This window comes from Centroberyx affinis, unplaced genomic scaffold, assembly GCF_046629955.1.
Source record: "Centroberyx affinis isolate AG114_WGS23_722 - 3 ecotype Tasmania unplaced genomic scaffold, CSIRO-AGI_Caff_v1 ptg004126l_1, whole genome shotgun sequence".
Taxonomy (NCBI): Eukaryota; Metazoa; Chordata; class Actinopteri; order Beryciformes; family Berycidae; genus Centroberyx; species Centroberyx affinis.
Window position 1 is genome coordinate 555062 of NW_027281900.1, and position 19300 is coordinate 574361.

The window sequence follows — 19300 nt, forward strand, 5'->3', positions numbered from 1 at the left end:
TGGAGATATCCAATGGAAAACATTTCATAGCTGTCATCGTCATATGGCTCATAATGCGTTAATCTTTTATGCATATTTTCCCTTAAAACAACATAATGTCCATGAACAGGCCCTCCTTTGTCGTCCATGAATGTCAACATGCCTGTTATCCCATCAGCCCCCTCTGCCTGAAACCTTAAACCGCCAAACACCTGTTCTTTTGTGTGGGCTGGCATTTTACAACAGGGTTTCTCAGACATGCTGTGGAGCCTCTCCCCTAGCTCTCTCTCTCTCTCTCTCTCTCTCTCTCTCTCCCACACACACACACACACATACAACCCTCTCTCTCTGTCTCTCTCTCATACACACACACACACACAAGCCTCTGATTTGGTCTCTCTGCTTCTCTTTTACATGCGTTCACCCCTTTCTCTCCCCTCTCTATCTCTGTTAGACTCTCCTTTCCCCTTTTACCCGCTATTGTCATCTCTCTCTCTCTCTCTCTCTCCCCATCTCTTTTAGACCCTCCCTTTCCTTTTGTACCTACTACTACTCTCTCTCTCTCTGCCTGTCTTTAACACACATTTTCTCCCTTTCTTCCCCCTCTACCAATACTCTCTTCTTCTTCTCTTTCTATTTTTTCCTCTCTCTTACACTCACATCTTCTCGTTTACCTCCCCTCTCTTTGTCTGTTTGTCACTCTCTCTTGTCTGTTAGTCACTCCCTTTTTTTTTTACCCGCTACTCTCCTCTCTCTGAATCTCTTCAACACACATCTTCTCCCTTCCCTGCCCATCTTTGTTCGACTCTTTTTCCCCCTCTACTAATACTCTTTCTCTTCTTCTTCTCTCTCTCTCTCTTTGCACTCACATCTTCTCTCTTTCATCCCCATCTTTTTTAAAGACCTACTACTCTCTCTTTCTGTTACCTACTACTCTCTCTCTGCCTCTCTGTCTTTCTCTCTCTGCCTCTAACAAACACATCTTCTTCTTTCGCTCCGCATCTTTCCCTTTCTACCAATACTCTCTCTCTTCTTCTTCTTCTTCTCTTCCTCTTTTTGCCTCTCTCTTAAACTCACATCTTCTCCCTTACCTCCCCTCTCCATGTCTCTTAGTTTATGTCTTACCCTTTCTACCCACTACTCTCTCTCTCTCTCTCTTTCTCTCCATAACTCTACCACCCCATGGTTTTGTGGAAGATGAGGTAAAGTGAAAGAGAGAGAGAGAGAAAAAAAACCTGCTTGCCTTCCCTCATCTCCTTCTTTTTTTTTTTTTTTTTTGAAAGCTAGCCTTTGTGGAGCTGCCGGGAGCAGCTCCAGTGTCTCCGACCGCAGCCAGGGCTCTTTTCATCGGGAGAGGTTTGAAATCTAACTGACCCTATTCATGCACTGCCAGGCCTTTGCTTGTGCTGATGCTACATAATACGAGGCGATGCAGCGACTGGGGAATGTGAAGTATTCAGTAGAGGGGAGACAACAGCAGAACAGCACAGGAGGAATCTGGATCCAGCCGACAGGATCGAGGCGATTTAAAAGGCTGGATTTGAGGAGTTGTACCCCAAAAACGCTTTCTGTCTGTTTTGTATAAGAACATCATTACCTGGAGGTCATCATGCAATATCTCTGAAATATAGATAGTCCAGTCGGTTAATGTGTTTTTAGCATTTCGCTGACTAAGAAACCCTTCACACCGCCCCGTCCCATTACATTATGCTCTTCCAAGATTAGGTATCTTGCCCTGTGAACTTGAATAAGAACTTTAAGTCTTTCTGTTGTGTTTATGTCTACTGCTGCACTGAAGTTTGTTAAAGAGACACTCCACAAGGTCATTTTTTTTTTAAATTTTGTCTCCATCTTTGGTGCTAAGTCCTCATTGCTGTGGTGTTTCTGCACTGCACTTCCCAGAGATCACCTGCCAATCAAACAAATGTGGGCAGTAGTTTGACGTCTTTTTCCTTGGATTTTCTGTTAATGAAGTTTGAGTTTCTATAGGTGTCTCTCTTCTCTTTGTCTGTTCAGCCATGGTGGCTATCGCTGCTCATGCTAACTACCCAGTTCTTGATTCCAAAGAAACCGTTGCTGCTGCAGCATTTTGTGCATTCTGTGCATTTTCTGCACCTCATTTGGTTGAGCTAAGAGTGCAGAGTTTTTGTCTGATTCATTAAGAAATTTATGCAAATCAAGATGTGGCGCAAACAAGCCCTTGAAAAGAGTACTGCGCACGCAAATGGCTCTCTTCATCACCAACTGCAAGCGCAAATCGCTTGCTTTAGCTGTTAAGACTAATCCTTCTGCGCCCTAAAGCGGTCTGTATAATTGGAGCGTTCTCTGATCTGATCTCAAATTCTTGGATGGAAAGCCCTCACCCTTGCTTGTCTGACTTGCCTGTAGCCTGCAGCAATGATAGCAGTCCTTCTGAATGGCCAAACTCTTTGTGCAAAGTCTTTACAACACCTTTGAAAAGAGCTTATGTGTGCTAGCAAAATTTGGGGTTGGAGCTGGTGTTGTGAAGAGTTAGTGAACAGGGTGCAATCTCAATTTGCCTGGCCTCGCCTCCAAATAGATATTATTGCGTCCAAATAATGAGATGTATAATTATCATATCATTCTGGATGCATGACCATTTTGGTGATATTCTGGTGATATAACGTGCGATCTTCCCTGCACAAACCTTGAGTGATTCTGGGTGTTAAGAACAGCAAATTTAAAGGTTTTCATGAACTGCTTATTGGTTTAATCACTATTGTGTTATATCAATCAGTTATAGATGTGGCAAAACAGACATTTTATATGAACATGTCACCAATTAATACTTTAAATGTCGATTTTGGAAATGTGATATTTTCCATCTGCACTGAAACAGATCCCACCGGCTTGGCTGTGTAGCAATAAAAGCAACTTGATCTTGAGCTCTCTTATTTGCCACAGCAACGCCCATCTGTGTGCATAAAGTACCCAAGAGAGTGTTTTGCTTTCACTTTAACGAGCTACGGTGTTTTATGAGTTTACAGTGATTATGAGTCGATGAACAGTCACTTGAGAATAAGCTTATGATGCACTTACATTTTCTCCCAGCCAAAACTCACAAGTTCTATCATAAAGCATTTGGACAATGGTAGCTTGACTATTTAAAAACATTTTAAAAGAAAGTTACTAAAGAACAACATTGATTATATCGCTGTAAACAATAAACACACACTCATAAGAGAGAATCCCCTTTGCTTCCTAGTATTCCACTTTCCCTCCAGCTGGGTGAGAACTTGTATGGCTTCCCTTGAGGAGGGGAACAATATTGTTTTCATGTATTTTTGTTCATTTTTTTTAACCTTTATTTTTCCAGGGAATGTTGACTGAGCACACACACTCTTTTTCAGTGACACCCTGCTTCACACGTACAAGGTTGCACAAATTCACACCTTGATGCTGCCCAGTACAACCGCACTCTTCTGCTGTACTCTAGACAATACCTCTGGAGGAAAGGGAGAGAATTCACTCATTCACTTTGCCCACCCAAACTCTGGACTGTTTACTCCTTTAGTTTGGTTCATTTGGCCAGGTGACAACAATGACATTTGTCAAGGAAACCACCCCAAAACATACAGTTTTATGAGCATGTTGTTCACTGTTTGATCGTTTTATGGGTATAAGACGACAGATGTTGACATCTGATAGCCAGCAGCTCCTCATACTTGGAAAGCCTAGCATAACAAAATGAACCAAGGGCAAACTGCAGTCTCGACCGATGCTCATATTCAGTTATTTCTCCATGTGTTCTTGCCAGGTATGAACACCAGGGAAGGGAAATCACAGCAACAAGTCCATCATGCTTAGCTAAAGTTACAGGGACAGGAATCAATTGGTTTTGACTCCCTCCACTGCCTGGTTGTCAAAATTTCTAATCTTGTAGCATGACAGGTAAACAAAACTCTGTCTAATAAACGAGCTACTTGTGAGTCCATGTGACTTTTGTTTACAAGCCTGGTTCACTTGTAACTGGGCAGTGTGAACCAAAACAAACCAAATACAAAAATGCAACAAAGTAAACTTTTCAACTATGGTTCAGATCAAAGAAAACAAACTGTAGCTGTGATCTCACCCTTAGAGTGCTTTCACACCTGCCCTGCTTGGAGTGGTCGAATCAAACTCTGGAGCGTTTTGTTTGGGTGGGTGAAAACACCCTGATCGAACGTGGGTGTGGCCCACAAAACCTGCACCCTGTTTCCGTCTGAGAGAGGTGGTCTGCCTGTCAAGTGAAGCCTGGAGCAGTCGTGAAGTGAGAAAACCACTGTGTAGTGATATCTTGTTGTCAGGAACACTGTACATCGACATTTTTCATCTGCTCACTCATCCGCTCCCAGCTCACTCGTCTTCCCTGTAAAGCAGTTGGGAGCAGGTTATCATAAGATTGCATCACTTCCAGCCCTCTTTGGTGATATCAGCGTCTGAACCCCTGCTTTGGAACAGAAGTGTTGTTTACCACACCGAGCCTTGACAAATCATTCGTATTCAGTCGTGTCCTGAAAACCCCAAAATGATTTTCAGCGTGTAAATCTGGAAGTAGGACATTTGCAAGCACGTGGCTTTTGTTTACTACTTGATTTAGAGCAGTGTGAGTGAATTGGACCAGCTGAAAAAAGTAAACAACGGATCAATATCAGGTTGAGTCAGACTAAGCTATTTGACTATTTTGGGGAGTACATTTACATTTTAGGCATTTAGCTGGTGCTCCTATCCAGAGTGACTTACAATGAATAAGCAGGTAATGGTCACACCTCGGCCGTTGCGGAAATCAAACCTGTGATCTTTCAGTTACTGGACGCTCTCCCTCACCACGAGGCCACTCTGAGTAGATGTGCAAATGCGCTTGTGTCAATACAGACGAGCCTAATGGTCTGTGTGTTTAAACTCTTGAATGGGACGACACTGGGGCTTTGGCGGGTTATAATGGGAACACCAATGTGTGAAATATGTTATGCAAAGGAAGCAGGCGAGTGATGGAGCAAAGGACCACCGTTTGGCACTAAGTTGCGAGAGTCAGCAATAAAAGAGGACTAAAGTAAACAAGCCGTTGACATTCAATTTTGGCCGCCGCACCGCAAGCAAGAGGCGCCTTCCAAAGTTGGCCGAGGGAGATAAACAGAGGGCAGAGTGTTCAGTCACGCCTCGGCCGCTTTGTTCCAAAATGAAGTATCCATTATTTGAATAAAACTGACAGCTACTTGTGGTGCAAAACTAAAACAAATTATGGTAATTTCTTAGAACATTAGGTAACTTACAGTAGGCAAACTCCTCCGTTGACAAAATTAATGACCAAAAAAAATATTTTATATATTGTATTTTTTTTTTTTTAGAAATATTGAATAATAAGCTTAAGGCAATGATTGTTTTTCCCAAAGTGGATACACTGTATAGCATTTCGGAATTAATCCCATGGAGTTTTCTATTAGAGTTTATTGATATTTAGTGAAAATGTTACATATATATTGCATGTTAAAATCCATTCCCATGGACAGTTACTGTATGGTAGAGGACTTTCACATTCACAGGCAATTTCATAAATATAATATAACATTAATGCATACCCACTGGGACAGAATTACATCAAACATTACAAATGTGAAAAAACGATCAAACCTAGCACCGTTATCCTTCTCTATATCCTGCCAAGATTTCAAACCATGTCATGTTGAATAGGATTTTTGTGATAGAGCTTTTATGTACATTATTATTCTAAGAACACATTCATTTTCTGCCCTCGGCTCCTCTCATTCTCGGAGACAAATGTCAAAACAAGCCTTTGTTTCTGACAGCGGAAATATAGCGGCAAGTGGTGTGGAAGTCGCAAATTATGAATAAAACATCACGTGTCCTGTTTGACAATTTCATCACTGCCTAATAAAACCATGGGCGTGCTGGGCTTTTGCCAATCATCACACTGACAGCCTTAATTGAAATGGCAACATAATTAAAAATCCAATTAATCATGCAGCCCTAATGGACAGAAAAATGTAGAAACTATGGCTTGACCTTCAAAATGGAATTTGCCGTCTGCCTCACACATCAGGGGAAAAATATTCTTCTCTTTCAAATTAATTAGAGAGGTACATTATTTGTGCCCCAAGACAAACATTCATTTGGGGTTGAATGGTTTGTGACGGACCAGCCATTTTAATTGCGAACAGTCATTTAGGGATTTGTCCATTACTGGCAGTTGTGTACTCTAATGCAGATGATTGCAAAAGAGTTAATGGATAAATGTTTTTAAGAGACAAGAGACACCTAAGCAATCCTCAGAATGGCCATGGGAACCAAACAAACAAAAATTAAACATGCCAAATGCTACTTTCTCATAACTAAAATGGCATCAGCACTATAATGACATAACAAATAACTGGGTGGAAAGACAGCGTGTTTTGGCCAGACGCACCGGCAGTGCCTGGCTTTCCTGCTGTTACTATTCGACATTCAATGATTGAAAATGGGGGTCAGCTGAAAAATAACACAGTCAGTCCCATCGTCCCACAGCATGTTGCTGCTGTCGTATCCAAAGCACTGTATCACCAACAAGTCCAAACTTTTCAGGGCTTTAGAAAAACAACCTCCTTTTCAGATTATTGATCTGAAAACATCATTTATAATTCATAGGGATGGGATGATATTATAATCTCATGATACAATTCGATACACGATATGGGGTTCACGATCTGATACAACCACAGTACAATGTAAGAAATATACGTAGTTCAATGACAACAATGTATGACTGCAGAATTATGTTTATTTCTGAGGCACTGGCTATGGCACTGGCTTGCTAGAATGTAAACAACAATTTAAAAATGTCATTACAAAGTGCCAATAATATAATTTGGATGAAGAACTTGTGAAATTGTGATGGGCTAGCATCTCATTTGTGATTCTGCGATATATTGAATTTTGATATATCGTCCCATCCCTAATAATTCAAGTCAAGACAAGTCAAATTTATTTACAGAGCACATTTCATACACAAGGCAACTCAATGTGCTTCACATTTAAGAAACAGAAACATATGTACAGAGATATATATACAAAACTACAAAGATACATAAAACACATGGAAGAAGTGACAGCTAATCATAGGCTATAGTAAAAAGAAATGCTTTCAGTTTGCTTTTCAAAGAAATTGGACAATTCATCAGCAAAATCAAATTAATCATCAATGGAAACTGCTGTATCTCTCAAGGACCATGTAAACCTTCACACCATGTAAGAACATAAAGGAGTTACATCCCCCCCCCTCCAGTATCAGCGATATAGGTGCGTGCCGTCTGTGTTGATCCATTGGATTGATCAGCAGAGGTGTGGGAATAAGCCTAATCCTATCTTTCCCCCCTGACACCGACCTCTGGGGCCTGTCATGATCCTGTTTCCAGGATGAGCCTGCCTCCTGGGCCACTGACACACAAACCATTTGAGCTCAGCACACATCCCAGGAAAAACTCATCCGGACACATTCAGCCACAATAGTGTCACGCTCGGATTGGCTCTGTGAGCACTGTCATGGCCTGTTGAGCACGAAGAGGGGTTTTGGGTGGCAAGGGCTGTGAAATAACAGAGAGAGAGAAAAAAAACGCTTGGCAGTCTGTTGGCTCTCCAAAATGAAATAATGTTCTGTGGGCGATAAAGCCCCTGAGATGAACAATAACGCTAATCAAAGCAACAATGAAGAGAGACAATATTTGTTGTCACTTGACGGATCCTGACGCAGATTTGCGTTGCCTTGTTGCCCAGTGATTGCTCCATCACCTGCTTCCTTGTGCAGACCGGAGATGCAGAGCAGTCAAACCTGGAGGCTAAACCGTCCTGCAGTTTGCCCGCTGAATGCAAGGATCATCCCTTTTATGTCAAAAAAGCTGACCGCCCCTCCATCCCACGGACACTTCAGAAACGCAAACAATCAGGTCCAGAAATAGCAGTGGTATTGTTGCGTCTCCACGTTTCTCATAAGAGCCCCCCCTCCCTCCCTCCTTCTCGCCTTCCCTCCCAAGTTTCAATCCAAACCTGAATGAGGCCCAGACAAAGAGGAGCTGTCAGTGGTCTGCTAGACGAGGTGGATTAAGCAGAGAAATGAAGACCTGTCGTAGACTTCAGCCAAATAGACTCCCTGTATCTAAGCGGCAGTGGCAAGGAGCCACATTTCTTTCATGACGTCCTTTTAATGAGCTCTAATTAAATATCCGTGGGCTCAGCGATTGTCCGGGGGTAAGCAGTGGATCGCTGGCCACCTAAGACCAGAATAACAAGAAACTGGGGAAGATAAACTCTCAAAGGATAACTCGTTATAGCTGCACTGCCATTACTTTGTATGTTACAACCAGTGATGTAGTGATAAATAAAAACGGAGGTCAAGGCAAACAGCCACTAATATGAACAAAGATCAATTACTGTTTATACTGAGAAAATCTGCTTTTTTGCTGCCTTGGTGTTGTCCTTGGGTCAAAAATTAGCTCTTCTGGAGTGATCTTACAATTATAAAAGTGAAAGATTTATCTTTTTTATATTTTTATAAAAGCTGTACACCATCACCATCATTTTTGACCCGGCGGTTATTAAATCAGCTACAGGCTAATTGAAGTATTTATTTGTCGTAACTATGAAGCATGGTAAAGAACCTGAGGCCATTTTCTCTTAATCTGTGTCTCCCTGTCTCTTTCTCTCTCACGTACAAAAATATGCACATACACAGACATATAAGCACACATGAACACACATACAGTAAATGCATGGCATCAAATGGAGTTCCAACACTCAACTTGTTGGTGACGCCCAAACTGAAGCCACTGGGGAAATTTCTCTTTTTCGTCTGGCTCTAACATTGCTATTTTCTCACACAGAGTATGGAATGACAAGCACATTTACATGCACATCAGTATTGATTCAGGGTATTTCATTACCTATCTATTGTTAATTGTGGGAGTTATGTAGAGCTCAAAGGGTTATTGTGCTGATTACGATAGCGCCACAGTGCCAGTTGTCATTGCAGTTACAAATGACAGAAATCCACTGAGCTCACCGCTTGTAATGAAATACTCTTTTATCTTCATGCAGACACCGGACTTTTGTCGGTCGAGGCGGCTGCCTCGTAATTTTCTATGCAGGAAAAACCCTGGTTTTGTAATAAAATACTTTACAGAAGGCTAATGTAGCTAACGTTAGCTAGCTATAACGGCTAACAGGTCAGTCTGTGTTTATATTGAGAAGTTGTCAAAACAACGGTTACAGTATTTATTTTCAAATGTTTTTATTCTTGTGAAAAAACTATCCTATTACAGTAACGTTAGCCTGTTATGTTTCTGAAATGCTTCACTCTTTCCAAAACATCAACAAAATAAACGCAGGCCATTCATGAGAGATGGCCCAGATGGTTTGAGGGGCCTATTAAATCAGAACAGATTACAAACTGATTGCACTGGGCCATTTGTCTGTGTTTTCTAACATTATAGAAATCATGCCTACATCTTACATGCATTAATTTCTATTCCAGACTGGCCATCTTGCCTCCTGTGCCAGACTGAACAACATTGTGCCCATCCTCCGTCTGTGGTTCAACATGGAGGCTGAACTGCAGCAGGATTTCCGCTTGAGCAGACATGCAATAAATGATCAGGATCATGGCTATTTGAGTAGATGAATAAATTTGAATAGAAATAAAGTCAGAGGTGGGGTCATAATGTTTTAAAGGTGCTTCGTATTCCAGTACCCCCATTTCTCTCTGTGCTGAAGCCATGAGTGCACAGTTCACTGTCCTAGAGGTCATTGACCAGATTTTTTCTGAAGATGTCCAGGAGGATCAAGGCGATGCAATAGAAGAGGAGGAGATATCTGAAGAAGAGGACCATGAGGAGTACAACCCGGAGCATGATGAGCCATTGTCCGATGATGAAGAAATCCCTAAAGACCATGAAGGTGAAAGGGAGACATTCTTTTGATTCTTGATTCATTCTTTTCATTCTTTTGTCCAAGAATGGGAAGATAACCTGGTCCTCATCATTGAATGGCATATAGGTGGTGAAGGACGGCTGACCAATATGTGATAAATAGAAATACTAAACTGTCATTTTCCCAGGCCAAGGACATTGCCTTAACCTTCCAACTTGTCATCACACCAGCCATTGAAAAAATCATCCTGGAGATGACCAATATGGAGGGTTCCCGCAAGTATGGAGAACACTGGCAGAGGCTAGACAAGATAGACCTGCATGCCTACATGGGGCTGCTGATCTTAGCTGGTGTATACAGGTCCCGAGGCCAGGCAGCCTCCAGTCTTTGGGATGCTGAAAGTAGAAGGGCAATTTTTCGTGCCACAATGCCTCTGATGTTTCACACTTTCTCAAGGATTATCAGATTTGACAACCGTAAGTTAAAACCTGTGCGACGTGTCACAGACAAACTGGCGGCAATCAGGGATGTCTGGGATAAGTGGGTGGTGCGTCTGCCTTGGCTTTACAACGCTGGAGCTGAAGTGACAGTGGCAAGTTCCATTCAGAGGTAAATTCTAATGTTCAGATCTGTATTATAAGTGCTCTTCAGTTTTATTACCTACTGCTGTAATTATTACCTCTGCCAAGGAGGTTATGTTTTCGGTGCCATTTGTTTGTTTGTCTGTTTGTTTGTCTGTTAGCAGGATTATGGAAAAACTACTGGCCCGATTTCCATGAAACTTCGTGGAAGGGTGTAGCATGGGCCAAGGAAGAACCCATTCAATTTTGGAGCAGATCCGGATCACGAACAAGCAATAATAGCACAAACCTTGGCGGAGGTCTGCGCTCTCCGCGTGCCCTTCTAGTTTACAAATTGATTTATTGTATTACTGTATGTTCTGTGACATGGAATAACAAAAAGAAATATCAATCTCTCTTTTTGTCTGTCAAAAGGTCGCTGTCCTTTCCGGCCCAGCAAGTCAGGGAAGTATGGAATCAAGATATGGGCGGCCTGTGACGCACAATCCAGCTACGCTTGGAACATGCAAGTGTACACAGGGAACTACCAGTGGAGCCCCGGAGACGAATCAAGGGATGAGTGTTGTGCTAGACATGACCAAAGGTCTGGGGGGGCACAATGTTACATGTGACAATTTTTTCACCTTATATGAGCTTGGCCAGCAGCTCTTGAAGAGCAAGATAACCATGATCGGCACAATTAGGAAGAACAAGCCTGAGCTCCCCGCTGCACTCCTTGCAACATTGGGGAGAGAGGTCTTGTCATCCATGTTTGCCTTCACCCCCACCCCCACTCTTGGTTCTTACTGCCCAAAGAAGAACAAGAATGTGGTCCTCATGAGCACACTGCACAAGGATGCTGAGGTCAGTGATCGCGAGGACAGGAAGCCAGACATCATCCTTGACCACAACCGTCCCAAAGGAGGTGTGGACAGTCTGGACAAGGTGAGTGGAACTTACAGCTGTAAGAGGATGACTGCCCGCTGGCCCCTGGTCATCTTTTACAACATCATCGATGTGTCCTCTTACAATGCCTTCATCATCTGGAATGAGGTCAACCTGGATGCCTGACAAGCGGAATAAGAGGAGGGTGTTTCTGGAGCAGCTGGGAAAGGCACTTGTAACCCCCTGCATTGAAAGAGGGGAGCAGATCCCCCGCACAGCAGCCTGTGCAGCACTTGTGAAAGCTGCTTAGGGGGCTGAATCTGGTCCTGATCCATATGACGATCTGACGTCTTCGGCTTCTGCAGATGGGGGAAGCAAAAGGAAGAGATGCCAGTTCTGCCCCTCAAAGAAGGACTGTAAAACAAACACAGTGTGCTGCAAGTGCATGAAATACATCAGTAAAGCCCATGCTTGCAGACTTGCAGGTCATACTTGTGCTCCATAGAGAAATACACAGCCATATGCTCGGTGCTCAAATGCTTCCTAAAATACAGTTAAGTTCAAGAATGTTATTTCTGTTTCCCAAAAAGTTCAAGTATGTTATAGCTACGTTTCCTTCAGTAAAACACATTGAAATAATCATGGTTGTCATGTCCTAATTTCTTAGGCTATCAATATGCTATCTCTTGCTGAAAAAAATAATGCAATCTTTTTTTTTTATACTTATGCAGTACCTTTAGCCAACATAATAGGAAGAAGAAGAAGAAGAAGAAGGAGAAGAAGAAGAAGAAGAAGAAGAAATTACAGCAAACAAATAATTTATGATGTGTGTTTTTCAGTAAGAAATCTGTCCAGTCTCCTGGACTGTGAGGTAGGAAAACACAGTTATTCCCCAAGATGTTGATATGTGACAGGTTGTTTCTTCATGCAAAATAGATTTTGGGTTAAAAATTAAATGAAGAGGCTTTATACTAGGAGGGACAGTGAGAGCGGGTCATCGACAAGGGGAGCATAAAGAATATCAAGATTGAGATTGAGATCAAGTCAAGTCAAGTCAAATTGTATTATCCCACTAGGGGAAATTTAGTTGTAGCCAGGTATTCAAAACACATTCAATCCAGCATACCAGACAGAACACAGAGAAACAATACAATTAAGATTAATTTTATACTACTTAATGTAATGTGTACAGTGAATTTATGTCCTAAAGGGTTATGTCAGCCTGTAAAAAGGTAGATAAATTATTCCTCCAAATAAAAAGGTGGGTTACATCCTACTACATCCTTGGTTATAAAACTGGTGATGTAAACTTTTCAGGCTTTATTTTGTTTAGTATTAGTATTGGAATAAAGAGAGATTGGGAACTGGAAACTAGCAACCTGTGTGTGTGTGTTTGTGTGTGTGCTGCCACAAATAAAAAATAGTCTTACAGGGCCCCTGAAGAAAGCTGCTGTAGAGTTTAATATAGTTTCTACTTAACTAATCTGGCACCAAACAAAACAGGCCTTCTTCTCTTCTTCTCCTCTTTTTCTGTCTCCCCCTTACAGAATATTGGGCCTGCCTTAACAGTAAAGTGAAGGCCGTGAAAAAGGCCTTGCTCAGGAGCTTCCGATTCATCGTTTTGTGTCGCATTCCTGTGCACGATCCGTATGAACACCTTCCAGCGAGAGCGATTCCTTCCGCCTGGCTGTGTTTTATTCATGGCTGCCTCTCTCTGCGCCATTGAGCAGCAGAGGTACCGCCGCTCAGGGAGGCTGCGTCGCGTGGAGTACAATTAGAAGGGAGGTGATCGGTATTCCCTACTGTATGTATATAAGAAATAGCTTCCAAACTACCACACCAGATTTGGATTTGGATGTGAGAATTATTATTATCACCTTTATTTAAATCTTGGTGTAAAAACGATGAGGGAAGGATCCTCATTTAATCGTGCCAAGCTACAAAACAAAACAACACCATCAATGAAGGCAAATGCATTCAAATAAAGAAATGAGGGGCATTAAATTACAATTACAAACTGTCTTTCCTAATTTTGAGCTAACCTGAGGTATCTGGAGCTCTAGCCATCCTGTAAGTAAGTAAGTAAGTAAGTAACTTTATTTATATAGCACCTTTTGAGAGCAGAGACATCACAAAGTGCTTCACAGAGGAAATAAAGCATAAACATACATACAGACATAAAACACAATAACAACAGACAAAAAAACACAATAAAAACTAAAGTAAATAGAAAATTACACAACGGCAAGTGTAATTTGTGATGTGATCAAGTTTCGTAGGTTCCAGCCCTGCAGAGATGTTTTTTATTTTTTTTTGTTTATAGTTATCTTTAATTCTGACAAAATATGAGAAAGATGAAAAAAGCGTGAGGGCTAACATGGATCTTGTAGTGTTCCTTGTGCAGCTTGCTATGATAATGAATTTTAGGACTCTAGGACTGAAAACATGCCGATGTTAGGCTTGCTCTGGTGAGCACATTGTCTTGAATCCATGCAGCTTCTAATGTTTAGCTAGCAGATTGGAGATTTAGTTATACAAACATTTCATAGAGGCAGAGCTGCTCTGGAGGCAGAAATAATCTCATTGGTTAAGTTAAACCTCAGTGGGCAGAGCCAAAGAATCACAGTGTTTCAGAAGTTACCTAGTTAGCTAGGCCAACTCGACTGGCAAAGAAGGAACTCTGGTCAAAATATAATGAAACCAGAAATAACTGCCTTGCGGTTGTATGCCTCCGCCAATAAACTCTGTTTTATCATTGCAAGGACAGTCTTTATTTATTGAACATATATAATTAATGTGATTATTAGGTCAACTTAAAGGATTTCGGTGTCTGCAAAAGTAAGTGACAGCACTTCCACTGTTTTTGTAGAATGACCCAAGATCGTTTTCTCGGCTACAGTGGTAAGCAAAACATTATGATGTCACAGTGAAGTTGACCTTTGAACTTTTGGATATAAAATGTCATCACTTCATCATTTTATCCTATTAGACATTTGTGTGAAATTTTGTCATAATTAGCATAAGAATTCTTGAGTTATGGCCAAAAACATCTTTTGTGAGGTCACAGTGACCTTGACCTTTGACCACCAAATTCTTATCAGTTCATCCTTGAGTCAAAGTGAACGTTTGTGCCAAATTTGAAGAAATTCCCTCTAGTTCCTGAGATATCGCGTTCATGAGAATGCGACGTACGTACGTACGGACAACCCGAAAACATAATGCCTCCGGCCGTGGCTGTTGCCGGCGTGGAGGCATAAAAATTATGGCAAAGACCTTTTTTATTCATGCATGACCATGGCATTCATGGCAGCCTAGCTAACTAGCTTAACTACATAGCTATAATAGTCTAGTTTCAGGTAAGCTAGGCTAGCATTTTTTCAGCTAGTTACGTACGAGCGCTAGGCTCTGCATCCAATAAATGTTTACTAAAACTCACCAAATATGCATTTGACTAACATGTTATTTGCACTAACTTTTGCCTAGTCCAGTGAATCTTGTGTACTTTAACAGTAGCTGTTCATAATAACATTACATTACTATTAGTGTTTTGTTGCACATTTTGATTGTTGCCTATTGTTTATGGAATGTTTGATTCCCTCAGTTTAGATGTGGAGGAGGGAGAGAGAGAACAAGAGTGCAGTGTGAGAGGAAAGGGAAAGAGAGGGAGAAGAAAAATGGGGGGGGGGGGGAGAGAGAGAGAGAGAGAGACAAAGAGAAAAAGGACGCCTTCACAACTTGTCTGAACTGAAGATCTGTCTCATGACTTAAACATTGCGGGGGATAAAATATGCCCACACTGCAGGGATTCTTTCCCCAGAAAAAAGTTGCAGCTTCAGCACTGTTGCAGGCATCAATGGAGTATTGTATCAGTAGGTTGTGATCAGAAGTTGCTTTCTCATGGTTGGCAGACATGCAAAAATCAAATAGTGGAATTATGTGGAAAAATGACAAAACAATACCCTTGCTTCACAGAATGAAAAATATGGTAGCATAGCAATGGGGTCTAACCACTGTACATCATAAACCACTGTGATCTAATACACCATGGGAAGAAATAGCAAAACCTTGGTGGGACATTCCTCCGACAGTGGAGTTACCCTTATTTCGACACTAGTATCAGTACGGTATCTCATAATATTAAAATAGTACCTCTATACGTGTTGATATGGCGGTATGCTGTGAAGCATCACATACAGTACATTAATGTGTACATCATGTGTAGCAGTTGCAGTATGGATTTCAGGGTTGTGACAAATTGCTCTGCACGCTGGTTGTATGGTGAATCTACATTAGGGCTGAACAATTAATCGAAATTTTATCGAAATCGCAATATGGCCTAGTGAAATTTTCAAATCGCAGGAGACGCAATATTTGTTAAAGGCGAAATGTGTGTCAAAATACCATTTTAAATAAAATATTGTCGTGCTGCAGAGATGTCCTGGCCTACACATCATATTCTACAGACTTAAGAAAACATCTTTGTTTGGTACAGATCCCCGCAAAAATCACACCATAATCATTTAATATGTTTTTCAATGAAAATGAGAATAATGATGTAAAAATGATCATTCCCTCTAATATTGCAAATCATATCGCAATTGCAGTCAAAATAATCGCAATTAGATATTTTTTCAAAATCGTTCAGCCCTAATCTACATCCATATCACATTTGATGATAAAATACTATACTACAAGCTAGCTTCTTTTACACAGTGCATAATATGCTAGCCCAGTCCCTGCAACGAATGATCAGCACAGAAATTAACCTGCATGTTTATTGAATTCTGCTGAGACGGCCAAATTTCGAAACACAATCAGCTGTTCTCAGCCGTTGTTCCCGAAGAGCTGAGGATCTCCGATATGGCCGCCAGAGGCATCACCTGAGAACCCTCTATTGTACATTAGATATACACTGACCAACTCTTTACGCTTGTAGGCAAAATTATCATGTGTTACTATTTTGAAGTTCAAGTTTCAACTTTATTTGTGGGCAATTGGTTTCACAGCAAGTATTAAAATCAACATTACATAAAAACATAAGGCTGACAGGCACAACAAACAATAGTCACCAATGCAAGGTGTTGATGCAGAGGTTTAGGCAAGCAGCATGAAAGAAATTGTCATCATCATTATCATCATCATCATCATCATTATAACTTCATGATCAGTGAACAATCATGGCCTTCCTCTTCCTCTACCAACAGTTAGGAGGCCTAAGTAAAGAAAGTAAAGTAAAGGAGTCCTTACACCTGTTTTTCTTGGCATTATTGAGCCAGAAGAGAGAGAGGAGAAGGGATGAAAGAAATTATGCCATTTGCTTTATTTACCACCTGCCTGGTGTATATGTCACTGAGGCTCCTGAGCTGCCCTCCTGCTATCTTCTTGGCCACCTTTTTACAGTCTGTCAACAGCCAAAAACAGATAAATATGTAGAAGTCAACACGGATACCAGAACAGGCCTACAAAACATAACTCAACAAGTTTAGATGCGGTTCAAAAATACTGTTTGGTTTTCCCCGCTGCTACGTTTTCCCCATGCGGCCCCGCCTCTCCGCATGCATCAGTAGGCTCGGCCGTGAATCATCACATTTACCTACATGAGGCAGGGGGAGGCTGAAACTCTTCACACTGAGAAAATAACTCTGAGGGCCCATTGCTGCTGCTGCTAATACTCAACAAAAATGGAATGCACCGAAGGTCAGATTGCATGAGAGGTGTTATACAACCCAGGGAGGAAAGAGAGGGGGGGAGGGGGGGTGGGGTGTGGGGGGTTTTCACTCGCTTGCCTTGCTGACTTCAGAAGCACCACAAATTCCTCAAGGGTATTTATCTGTAGCCAGGTGATTTACAGGCTCGACTGTCCTCAGTTTGAGCCATGAGGGAGGGAAGGAAGGGAAAGGAAAGGAAAGGAAAGGAAAGGAAATGTCAGGAAAGGGGGGGGGGGGAGGAAGGAAGGGAGGGAAGTGAAGAAAAGGAGAGGAAAGAGGGGGAAAGGAAGGGAGAAAGGAGAGGAAAGGAAAAGAATGAAAGGAGGGTGGGAGGCAGGAAGGAAAGGAAATAAGGGAGGGAGGAAAGGAAAGAAGGAAGGGAGGGAGGAAAGGGAAGGAAAGAAAGGGAAAAATGGAAGGCAGGAGGGGTGGGATGCATCAAGGAAAGGAAAGGAAAGGAAATGGCAGGAAAGAGGTGGGAAAGGAAGGGAGGGAGGGAGGAAAGGGAAGGAAGGGAAGTGAAGAAAAGGAGAGGAAGGAGGGGGAAAGAAAGGGAGATAGGAGAGGAAAGGAAATAAGGGAGGAAAGGAAAGAAGAAAGGGAGGGAGGAAAGGGAAGAAAAGAAAAGGAAAGATGGAAGGCAGGGAAGGGTGGGAGGCAGGAGCGGTGGGATGCATCAAGGAAAGGAAAGGTGGGAAAAAGAAAAAGAAGGAAAGAAAACAAGGGAGGAAGGAGAGAAAAGGAAGGAAACAAAAGTGGAAATGTGGGAGGGAGGAAGGAAAGAAAGGGAGGGAGGGAAGAAAAAAGGAAAGGCAGGGAGGAAAGGAATTAAGGAAGGGAGGGAGGAAAGGGAAGGAAAGAAAAGGAAAGATGGAAGGCAGGGAAGGGTGGGAGGCAGGAGGGGTGGGATGCATCAAGGAGAGGGAAGGAAATGAAAGGAAAGGTGGGAGGCCAGGAAAGGAGAAGAAAAAGAAAGAAAGAAAACAAGGGAGGAAGGAGAGAAAGGGAAGGAAACAAAAGAGGAAATGTGGGAGGTAAGAAGGAAAGAAAGGGAGGGAGGGAGGAAACAAAAGGAAAGGCAGGGAGGAAAGGAAAAGAAGGAAAGGAGGGTGGGAGGCAGGAAGGAAAGGAATTAAGGAAGGGAGGGAGGAAAGGAAAGAAGGAAGGGAGAGAGGAAAGGGAAGGGAAGAAAAGGAAAGATGGAAGGCATGGAAGGGTGGGGGGGAGAAAGGGAAGGGAAGGAAATGAAAGGAAAGGTGGGAGGCCAGGAAAAGAGAAGAAAAGGAAGGAAAGAAAACAAGGGAGGAAGGAGAGAAAAAGGAAGGAAAGCAGGGAGGGAGCAAGGGGAGAAAGGCAGGGAGGGAGGGAGGGAGGGTGGGAACAAAAAGAAAGGAAGAGAAAGGAAAGAGGGGGGTGTAGATGTTTGTGCAATAAATGCCCAATAGATCTGAATATTGTTTTTTTTTTTAAGTCAAAATGCCCCCCCTCCACACACACACACACACACACACACACACACACACACGCAGCCTCACACCCTATATCACACATCACAACTGCCCTTGTGACAGAGGATACAATGCTATCTGTGCAGCCTAATCCACAGCAGCACGGGGATACTGGAAGGCTCATGACACAAATTGAACATTTCAACATGTTGTGCAGGAGTGCAAGGAGCAGACGCAGCCTATCAGAAATCTAAATCACATGTCTTTTGTGCCAATTCCGATGTACGTCCAGAAAATGGAACACAGGACTGAGGGAGACATCCATTTTACGTTCTAAACCCTTCAATAAAACTCTCACTTGTTTTATTCCCCCCCCCCCCCCCCCCCTCTGTGATAACAAAAGGGGTCTCCTGTTTGCGGAGCCGACTGTGCCTTCAGTTTGATGCATTGAGACATTAGCATTTAGATAACCCCTCTGAATATAGGACATGAGGGAATTGAAAACAGGAACCAAATAAATACTGTGAATAATCAGAGCTTACATTTTGAATTAACACAAGGTTGTCTTTTGCCCTTTTCTTCTTCTTTTTTTTCTTTCTTAAAAAAAACCCCCCAACAACGTCTGGTTTATTTTGCTTTCAAAACGGACGCACAAAATGAAAATAAGAGAATTTTACATGGCTTTGATCGGAGCTGATGTTAGAAATTCTGGGCCCCGTCAAAAGACGTGACCCCCAAACACATCTAAGGTATTACAATATCAACTCACCCATCTGAAGGACCCCCTCTAACTTGCAGCCCCCCT

At 42.2% G+C, this 19300-nt stretch overlaps 1 pseudogene; it reads left to right on the forward strand.

The window, feature by feature from the left end:
• Positions 1–11844, forward strand: part of LOC139663822 (uncharacterized) — a 66739-nt pseudogene extending 54895 nt beyond the window's left edge.
• The last annotated feature ends 7456 nt before the right edge of the window (positions 11845–19300 follow it).